General features: G+C 41.5%; 1 long non-coding RNA gene across 3 annotated transcripts in view; it reads right to left on the bottom strand.

Annotated features, from left to right (window-relative positions):
• LOC108499917 overlaps positions 1–3,104 on the bottom strand; it is a 17,426-nt gene extending 14,322 nt beyond the window's left edge. For 2 of the 3 annotated variants that reach the window (XR_001875692.1, XR_001875693.1), the window contains exon 1: positions 3,012–3,104. This is a non-coding gene — a long non-coding RNA (uncharacterized LOC108499917). Of the gene's footprint in view, positions 1–1,414; positions 1,490–3,011 lie in introns of all 3 variants that reach the window. The other variant, XR_001875694.1, reaches the window with a different exon arrangement.
• Between the last annotated feature and the right edge of the window lie 6,239 nt (positions 3,105–9,343).

The following is a 9,343-nucleotide window of genomic DNA, read 5'->3' on the forward strand; positions in this document are numbered from 1 at the left end:
AACATCTTGACAGAGTACTCAGTCCAGTCTTGAAACAGCTCACATAAGGGTTACTGCGTTTATGAAACACCCAAGAAAGCTTAACCATTCCCCAGTGTCTCACTCCAGGAGTAATAGATGGTTGTGGAAGCTTAGCTTTAAGTCTTAAGTAGAAATGCTTGACCAACATCTGCTGTATTTTAATATATAGGTAATAACATTTTATAGATGCTGGAAAATGCAGAGACACAGACAAAAAGGATTAAAGCTAGTATTTTTTTCAGTTCAATGTGACTGTTATTAGGAGTTCTGCATTTTACTCTGTTCACTGCCTAGGTATAGCTAGAGACCAGGGAAAAAGTGATCTGAGGAAGAAAAAAAATCAGACTGTCTTGAGTCAGAGTGCATCTCATGCAATCATGCAGTAGCCTGCAGTACACCTTGACCACAGCACTCAGGCACTCCAGGCAGAAGAGCCCAATGGCTAAAGAATATGACAAGCAGGCAAAACACTTGGAGAACTGAACACCAGTCACTTTGCATTCCCATTGTGGGCAAAAAGTCCCGGCTTGTGTTTTCCAAAGTTTATGAGTGCCATGAGGTTCTAGTTGCCTCTATGAAATTGGCCTCTTGCCTTCCCAGAGCAAAATGTACCCATGTGTAGAGCCAGACATTAATTCTTACCTCACAAGAGTTCAGTAGAATTTGAAGGATGCTACTCAAGACCTTTACCTGAAAAGTGCTCTCAGTGAATCATTATAGATTGTTACCAGGTCTGTATTTTTAAATAACAAAAAAGAAGCCTCAGTCACTTGATTAAAAGGCTATTGCATACCAGCACAGACCAATAATTTTCTTCCCAGAAGCCAAGCCATATGATTTAGGAATGAAGAATGCTTATGGCTCTTGGACAGGACTTGCTGATAGCCCTGCTCACTTCAACAAGGAAATCTAGCCCTTACCTGGCTCCTTGCTGAAAAGATTGTGGTGAGGTAGAGTAGTCACATCTGTTGAGTGTTGGTGGTCTTGTTCTGAACTGTACAGAACAGGATAACAGAGATAGCTGCCTATCATGGCTTTGCCCAGGTTGAGAAAGAACAGCAGGCAAATGAGGTGCCTAGGTGCTCTGGGGGCTGAACCAGAGCCTGAGTCCCACAAGAGTTTTTCTTCTCCATGGCAGGAGTTGAGCCCTCCAGAAGCACCTGTCAGTTACATGGCTATTCAAAAACATTTATTCAAATGCTACAAACCACTAAAACTTCCATGTTCAATACAAAACTATAGTTCAACTGAGATAAGTGACTCTCAGGGGGTCTCGACTTAAGACAGTCTGTAGCATATGAAGTCAGAATCAAGCTCTTAATCAGGTTTTTTCAGGTTGGCTATGCCAAGTTTCCTTTAGGGACTTTTGACCTCTAGAGCATAATTTCCTTACATTTCTTGCAACCTCAAAGTTTTTCAGGGGTGTTCAGCACTCCATGGTCATGAAGCTCTTCTCTGAGGGCATCACCTGATAAGGAAATTATTAGTTTTCTATCTTGCTGTCTGTCATTGTTTTGTGAAACCTGTCTGATTCTCATACATGCTATCGAGGTTGTGTTTTTGCTAATCATTGGACTCGTTCTATTTTACTTAGTCCATGTTTATAAATAATGGTTTGAACAACACTTGTTTTAGTGTGAAACGTGATATTTGGTATCTTTCTTAAACCCTCTGCCTTGGTTTAACAGAGAATTCCAATCTACATATTTTAAAGAAAATGTCATGCTCATTGGTGCTGCATGAAAACTTTAAAAATTGGTATGGAAAAATACCCCTGGCAAATAAATGAATGAGAGAGAAGTAAATCCCTTTTCTGTCAATATTAAAAAACCCTAAAAATCCAAAAAAAGGTGATCTATAGATGCACCACCAAAAGGTAAAGAAGCAAAGATCATATTTATTAGTATGATCTGATTACTAAAACAAATCACTCTATTTCTGGATGACAGAGTTTTGAATGTCTGTGGCTTATAATACCAGATAGAGAAGTATCTGTTCAGATACCAGAAGGAGGGAAAGGGACTATAGTGCCTCATCCCTGGGACCTGGGAATGCTCCCCCATCCAAACAGATGCTTTTTCACCTCCTGCACTGAGTTCAGTTAGCTTGTAGAACACCTACAAGGTTGTAGATACCCCTATGCTATTTCTTTCTCTACTTCTCTGTGAATGTCAGGTTTGGAGGGAACTGAGCACAGGCCATGCCAAGAAAGCTTCCCTGGGGAATGTCACTGGATCATTGCTCAGTTCCAGCAGTCCCAAGCAGGGAGTCAGATTGCCATGCATAGTTCAAAGCAGCTTTTCTAGAAGAACAATTGCAATCTGTGGCGAATTAACCCTTGAAAATTTTCTTCCACAGTACAGTAAAATTTTTACTATTAGTAGTTATTTGTACCCAAATCATCTCTTTTCCCTGCTAGGCATCTATATACTTGCTGCATTAGGGAATGCCAGCAGAATAAACACTGCTTTATAAGCTTGTGGAATTTATGATATGGTTGGGAGCTGGGAAAAAATGCTTTGTCTGTGCCTTGCCAACTCTGTGGTAGCATAAAGCTGAAGACAGACATCAAAACATTAACTGAGAGAATGCAAAACAGATTTGAGAATATTTTGCACTTACCAGAGCCTTAATCAAATTTGGAGAGGTAAATATATTTATAGCTGCTTTCAGAAATGTCTACATTGAAGTCAACTGTGCACAAGAACTCAGTCCTTTCGATACTTAAACTTTAAAGGAACGAAATAGCTCCAAAGATATAATTCAGAACTAAACACTGCCATCTTTGCTTTTATAAATTATTATTTTACAACTTGCCACGTACATGTCACAATGAATTTAAGTAGCTGTTTCCTGCTGTCTGCAACCTAACCTCAGTCATTTACAGTTACATCAGACAAGATTGCAGATTTCATCTGACGCCTAACCTAATTCCTACATCACTGAAGCATATTGAACTCTGGGGAGGAATTCTCTGTGGAGCAACTTACCCAAAAATATCCTTATCATGAGGCAAATCTTGAATATGGGGAGCAGCATCTTGCCCTAATCTATCAGCCACACGACATTTCTGGAGCAACGGGGGATTCTGTAACCACGCCATGATCATTATGACGATGTATAAGTTGCCACAGCGCCTTGTTCCACATGAAACAAAGAGCAGAGCCAAATGTAGCTCTTAATCATCTGCAGTGGGCTGTTTAGGACAAATCAACTTGGCCATAGATGTTGTGTTTTGAATGGATTTCTTTTCTTTTGAAGGAAAACACTGCAGAAGGACTTGTTGTCCTCTACAGCCAGGACAGTACTCCACTAGTTAGGTTTGAAAATGTAGTTCCACCACCAATCTTGGATATATTACTCTTTATTTCTGTAAGGAGAATAACCAATTCTACTTGCTTTAAGAAATATGCCTTAAATTATGCCCACTGCTCAGTACACCTGCTTGCGTATAGTGTATTACAACACACTCACACTTCAAAAATGTCAGTGACATGTGTATACTTTCAAGGTGGATTTCTTTCATCTCCTTTTGTTCTGCTGATAATTTTCTCTCTCTGTGTATATACATGTTCAGATGTTATTGAACCACCAGGTGTCCAAACAAACTTAACTGCCTTTCTAGCTATTTGAGGAAAATACCATTTTTCATATAATCCTACTACACCTCATGCTACTTATAGCTTAGTTTCCTAAGGCACTGAGGTTTATGTAATTGTATGTATATGTTTATGTGTATGCATAACTTGACTCAGTCTCCTTCTAGTAACCTTTAATCCTGCTGGCCAGCCAGTCCAATGTAAAAAAAACTTGCCAGCATCAGATATTTTAAGTTCCTCCAGCAAGAAAAATAGGCAAGCCGATAGTGAGGAGAACACCCTTATAAACTGTCCCACTGAGAAGGCTACTGCATGGATGCCCTGGCTGAGTGCAGAGTGAAATGTCCTGAATTCTACTCCTGCAGAAACAATGCGAGTATGCATCCCCTTGGATGCAAGACAAAACCATAGGAAACCAGACTCCACCATCTCCACAGCTCTTGGATAAGTTGTGTATGATCTAGATATGGGTTAAGGTTTAGGTTGCCTCTCAAGACATGGCCACTGTCACATTTCTCGTTCAGGGTATCCCTACCCAATTCTTACATCACTGATGCCTACTGAACATTAAAATTCCCTACAGAGCAACTCACACAAAAATAACCCGTGTTAATGAAGATGTGGAGCCCTTCTGTAGGCCCGAGGGCCATCATGCTTTACAAATTAACTTCTCTTGGTACATGCCCTTTTCTTCCCTCTTTATTTAAGGTGCTCAGTAATTTGCTACCTGTACAATGACTGACAACTACAACATGTTCCAAGCTATAGTTGTGAATTCAGCAGTGAAGGAGGAGAGAGGAGAGCTCATTGACCCCATCTGCTTTAGCTGCTGATGGCTATTATTAGCTCAGATCTACAGATAGCTCAGATGGGTTCCTCAGCTCCTTCTTTCACCTTTCTTTTCCCTGCAGTCCAGGCAATTGGCTACATTATCAAGGCTACATAAGCCCTGTGCATAAACCAGTGTGTTGAAACATCTTTTTCCCAATTCCCTAATCAGCTTGCAACAGCGTATCTTCTTTTTGTGCCATCCATCCATGGTCAGAGGACATGTTGGCTGTTCAGCAGCACAGCTGACCCATCAGCAGACAGACAAGACTGGAAAAAGAGCATGCAATTCCTGCCAACTCATCAAGCAGCATTGCTTCCTCATACCCAATTGGATGCAAATTGCTCTATCTTTCTAAAATGGTGATTAGAGTTAGATCAGCAAATGTACTGTTCATTTTCCTCATAGGAATGCCTTGTTCCTATAATAATATTGCCTTCATACAGCCAGTAGGAAGTGTCCTGGGCTTTGTAAGTCATAGAATATCTTAAACTGGAAGGGACCTGTAAGGATCATACAGTCCAACTCCCTTCTTCTCATAGGTCTAAAATATAGGACACTAAAATATATGACAGCACTGTCCAGATAGTCCTTAATTTCTGTCAGGCTTGGTGCCCTAGCCACATCCTTTGGGGACCGTATTCCAGTGCCCAACCACCTTCTCAATGAAGCACCTTTTCCTAACGTTCAACCTGAACTTCATCTGATGCTTCATTCCATCTCCTCATGTCCTATCACTGGTCACCAAAAAGGGGAGGTCAGCACCTCCCCCTTCACTGTCCCGTGGAGAAAGTTAATAGACTGATGAAGCCTTGTCTCAACCTTCTCTAAGTTGAACAAGCCAAGTGACCTCAGCTGCTCGTTTAACCTTGGCAATACCTCCAACCTAGGTGAATCATCATCTTCATCGTTTGCTTCCATTTCCAGAGGCTCAAACATACTGTACATAGGATGAGTACAGATTAAATATCGCTATATGATAAGCATAGCTTGTGGTTTTTTGAACAAGATACATTAAAATTAGGTAACCAAACAGCACACAAAATAATCCCTTATGCAAAATTTCAAATGAGGATTTCTGTCAAGACTTATGACTGTGTCAGAGAACAGCAAGAGAAAGATTGTTTCATGATAGGGGATAAGCCAGAGGCCAAGAGTGATTCCATTGCAAGCAACCCACAGGGTGAGAATAATATGATCCAGTAAGGCAAGTTGACAAATCAAGTTCAGAGGACATTCCAGAGTCCAGTCATAACCACCAGGAGGCAGAGCTAGAGGCCCACCCAGGAGACTGGTCAAAGACAGAACTGAGTACAAGCATACCCATAATAGAGTTCAGACAAGAACCAAAAGGCCAGGGCTACCTTTAAATGGGGATTCTGGGCCCATTGTCAGAGGGTGTGAGAGAGGCCAATGTGAGTCTGATCTGGGCTATTAAGGTCTATTTGTGCCCTAAGAGCACTGAAAAGAGCTTGAAAATTTACCCCTGGTAAGGTATCAGGACAACATTGATTGCTGTTCACACAGTTTCCTCTCTGTGTCTCTCTGTCCATCTATCCCCCCAGAAACAGCTCCCACGAAACCTCCTGTGGTCCAAAACTAACAGTGTGTGATAGAGTAATCACAGTGTGCACCTGTATCGAGGAAAAGCCACTACCAATACAATGGCTGGAGCCACAGATGGTGACACCAGCTGGGAATTAATGATTCACAGGTGATGGATCACCACCCAGCACTAGAAACGACCTGCAGGACAAAGGCAAACCCATAGCTGATAAATTAAATGCTTTTGGGTTTCTAGGTCAGCAAAGCAGGTTTATTGCAAAGAGTACCTGCTAGTTGATCAGCTCTTTAGTTCAAGACAAGCCACCTTGCACACTTGGGTTTTCTTGCAGTGGAAAGCACTGTGTAGATACGAGGCATGGGAGAGTTGGGGGAAGAATGCATAGAGACTTCAGTGTCAGGACCTATCCAGGGCTCCTGCCCACCCCAGGGAGACAAATAATGCTCCCAAGAATGCAGTGCACACAGAACCAGCTTATTTCATGACATGTAGCACAGCCAAGGTGGAGAAAGCAGCGAAGAAATAAATGAAATTTGATTACCAGCATTGCCTACAAAACCATGGATGCTCAACTGCAACATGGCCAGTTGTTGTGGTTGCCCAGTCTCTGAAGTCAATAGGAGGGCAAGCAAATGCTCATGAAAATGAGTTTACATATTGCACTTTGATACCATATCAACACAGTGGGGAATGACCCCTATTGAATACTTTCCACACCTTGAGGCATCACCACAAGATTCTTCTTAGTGTTTGAACATTAAAGCTATCGTAAGGTAAAGTGGTATTGCTGTGAGGTTAAAAGCCAGAGAAGGAGTCAGCCTTTTGGCAGTGTCATGTTAGCTTGATGATAAAAGCTCTTTGCTATCTCAGAACTGTGTTTGACAAAACCATACATTTTAAATGGATATTCTTTTCTCCCGGAATTGCCATCTATGTTGAAGCTCTGTTGCCACTATAGCTAATGGTGTAAAAATATTTGTGTGAATGCAAACACTGGAAAGGCAGAGAAAAAAAACTTTTCCATTTTATCTGTTATGAAATTTCCAAAAAGATGCTTCATAGAATGACTGCAGAAAAAATTTACCTTATTTTCTTTTTATGGTGTGACACAGTGTCAAGTCATGCTGGCTTTGGCTGTAATCTTGTCAACAGTATCTCATCCTTTAGAAATCTCTTCTACAATTTCAGTTGAAGTACCTTTCTGGAAAAAGAAGACTCTTGAGAAAGAAAAGCAGTTGTACAAGATGACCTAATAGTTGAATAATCTTTTCCCTTTAGGGAAAGCATGAAAAAACATGAAAGCTACCAAACAGGATGATCAGAAAGAACTGGAAATACGTGTCCTGAAGGGTGGGACGTGATAGATCCCAAGGGTCGCTCAAAAACTCACTAACAGTTGTTTTCCCCTTCTAAACCTGGAGGTCTTTGGAGATTCACACTTTTCATTACTTTAGTCTCTTTCTCACACACACACATACACACACACACGCTCATTTACAAACATACAGTGCCAGGATCTAGACAGATATATACTGTTGATAGAAAATAAATGGCAGTATAGGAGCCCTAGAGATCCAAGAACTTTTCTGGTTTTATTTAAAGGCTTGTTATTGAACTGACAGACTCTCCCTTCAGGTATCTACCATACGTATGTTGCCCAAAGATGCATAATTTATGTTGTTGAACATGTGTTTCCTCAAGTTTTCTCTGCAGAGCTAATTCAGCATAATAACAGTGAACTGTAAAAAACATCCCTTAGACAGGACAATAGTAATACACATTTTTTTAAATGAGGCCTTGTTAGCTCCCTGCCAAATAACACCTAAGCTAACCATCATTCATTAGGGAAGCTTGAGTAACATGCGAAGGACCAAAATTTCCTTAAGTGTCTGAAGTTATCAGTGGGCAAATGTCCAGTGTTTCTTTGGATTTGCAGGTGCATAGAAAGAGTAGTTTTTCCTGAAGTTATTTTTGTATTCTTCTACTTTGTAGATGTGTATTTAAATACAGAAATTCACATGAACATAATACCTGAGAAGTTACTTTCTTAATAAAAAAACAAGTATAGGAACTAGGTCAAATATTCGTCCCATTTCCAACCTCATTGACTTCAGGGATTTAGTAACCTGCCAAGGACTAAAATTTGGCTCTTTGTTTCCAGAAAGGATTACGATTAGGAAATCTGAAACCGTGTAACCTTCATGCATTCATTAAATGTGAAAATAATAGAATTACTGGCATACGAAGTACTTTCAGACTATGCCTGTGAGACTGGCTGTCAGCCTTTTCAGAGAACAACCTTGCCTCTTTCCCCTCCTTGAACTGGAATGCAGAAAAAACACAAAACCCCCAGAACAGACTCACTAGAGGGTAGGGTTAGGGTAAGGGGAATCAAACCCAGGCTTTCCTGAGGCAGATTAGCAGCAAGTGATTTTAGTAATTTGGGGTATCAGATGGCTTGTGCCAGTTATCAGACATGTTAGGGAGGGAGTCAGAGCATCTTGCAGAAAAAAACATATTACGGAAGGGAAACTGGCTGGCCTTTATGGGAGCAAATGGGTAGGCAGACTGCATACATCTGTAGGGGGACATCTGTGCTGCGGGACCACTTCCCCACACCCGAGTCAAAGAGACTAGAAGAAGAGCTCTTGAGAGCAGGGTGGCTGCTAGTGACTGCCATGACATCAGGAAGGGAAGGTACATGAAGTTTTTAGGCAAAGCAGAGGATTTGTGGCTCTAGGGAAAAGAGCAAAGGAAGTCAAAGGATAAATGTCACCTGAGGTGCCAGGGTCAGCAGTGAGACTGATAACTCTCCAGTTTGGAAGTAAGCAACTGACAGTGTGCATTTGCAGCCCAGAAAACCAACCTTATCCTGGGCTGCAACAAAAGAACTGTGGCCAGCATGTCATCTACTCCTCTACTCTGGTCTTGTGAGATCCCACCTGGACTGCTGCATCCAGCTCTGGTGTCATCAGCACAGAAAAAGTGTGGACCTGTTGGAATGGGTCCAGAGGAGAGCCACAAAATGATCAGAGGGGTGGAGCACCTGTCCTATGAAGACAGGCTGAGAGAGTTGGGGCTCTTCAGCCTGGAGAAGAGAAGGCTCCATGGAGACCTTATTGTGGCCTTTCAATACTTAAAGGGGGCTTATAAGAATGATGGGGACAGATTTTTAGTAGGGTCTGTTGTGACAAGACAAGGTGTAATGGCTTCCTGATCTAGTTGAAGATGTCCATGCTCATTGCAGGGGGGTTGGACTTTAAAGGGCCTTTCCAACCCAAACTATGATTCTGTGAACCAGAAGTGCTGTAACAACATATCTGAATGTCT

Source organism: Lepidothrix coronata, unplaced genomic scaffold (genome assembly GCF_001604755.1).
Source record: "Lepidothrix coronata isolate B3197 unplaced genomic scaffold, Lepidothrix_coronata-1.0 Scaffold3, whole genome shotgun sequence".
Lineage (NCBI taxonomy): Eukaryota > Metazoa > Chordata > Aves > Passeriformes > Pipridae > Lepidothrix > Lepidothrix coronata.